Source organism: Castor canadensis, chromosome 15 (assembly GCF_047511655.1).
Source record: "Castor canadensis chromosome 15, mCasCan1.hap1v2, whole genome shotgun sequence".
Lineage (NCBI taxonomy): Eukaryota > Metazoa > Chordata > Mammalia > Rodentia > Castoridae > Castor > Castor canadensis.
Window position 1 is genome coordinate 77,920,966 of NC_133400.1, and position 1,506 is coordinate 77,922,471.

The window sequence follows — 1,506 nt, forward strand, 5'->3', positions numbered from 1 at the left end:
GTAAAGATCATTTAGAGATGAATCAACATGGGTCATAACACGTGTACATGAAAGCAATGCTAGGAATATTTCTGGATAGCTATCCTTAACTCAACTAGCAAAAACACTTTGTCTTCCTTATTATTCTTGTCTCTTTTCTCCAACAAAACTAGTGATAAAGGCAGACCAGGACCTGCCTGGAACTGAGGGGAGAAGTGGGGGAAAGGATGGGAGAGGGGGTCGGGGGGAGAAACGACCCAACCAATGTATGCACATGTGAATAAACGAATAATAAAAAAAGAAGAAAATTTAAAATTTAAAATTTGGAGGCTACTTAAAAAGCTAGACATTGATCTACCATTTGATCCAGCAATTTGGGGATATACCCAAAAGAGGTATGCACACCCATGTTTATTGCGGCACTATTCACAATAGCCAAGTTATGGAAACAGCCAAGATGCCCCACCACTGACGAATGGATTAAGAAAATGTGGTATCTATACACAATGGAATTTTATGCAGCCATGAAGAAGAACGAAATGTTATCATTCACTGGTAAATGGATGGAATTGGAGAACATCATTCTGAGTGAGGTTAGCCTGGCCCAAAAGACAAAAAATCGTATGTTCTCCCTCATATGCAGACATTAGATCAAGGGCAAACACAACAAGGGGATTGGACTATGAGCACATGATAAAAGCGAGAGCACACAAGGGAGGGGTGAGGATAGGTAAGACACCTAAAAAACTAGCTAGCATTTGTTGCCCTTAATGCAGAGAAACTAAAGCAGATACCTTAAAGCAACTAAGGCCAATAGGAAAAGGGGAACAGGTACTAGAGAAAAGGTTAGATCAAAAAGAATTAACCTAGAAGGTAACACCCACACACAGAAATCAATGTGAGTCAATGCCCTGTATAGCTATCCTTATCTCAACCAGCAAAACCCCTTGTTCCTTCCTATTATTGCTTATACTCTCTCTACAACAAAATTAGAGATAAGGGCAAAATAGTTTCTGCTGGGTATTGAGGAGGGGGAGCGGGAGGGGGTGGAGTGGGTGGTAAGGGAGGGGGTGGGGGCAGGGGGGAGAAATGAACCAAGCCTTGTATGCACATATGAATAATAAAAGAAAAATGAAGAAAAAAAAAAAAAGAAGTCAGCCTTGATCCTTTTTTGGTTCATAAACATGACGATTGGGTATTCAAGCCATTGCATGACATGTGCCTCCCTCAAACCTTGTTATCTGTGTGACTTGAAAAAAAAAAAAAGTCAGCCTCTACTAACAAATCAGTACATGTGTGCTATTGCTTTGTTATTGCTGCATTAAAACAATGACCTCAAAACAGTGATTTATATTTACTGCCACTAAATTATATACTTAAAAAGCATTAAGATGTTAAACATTATGTACATTTTACCATAATAAAAAATCACGGAAGGAAGAAGGCTGAAGGAGTGGCTCAAGTTGAAAAAAAATAAATAAATAAAAAATAAAATAAAATGTAAAAAAAAAAAGATGAAAACTAAAA

At 38.0% G+C, this 1,506-nt stretch overlaps 1 pseudogene; it reads left to right on the forward strand.

The window, feature by feature from the left end:
• The first annotated feature begins 1,142 nt into the window (after positions 1–1,142).
• Positions 1,143–1,230, forward strand: LOC141417782 (small nucleolar RNA U13; annotated as a pseudogene).
• The last annotated feature ends 276 nt before the right edge of the window (positions 1,231–1,506 follow it).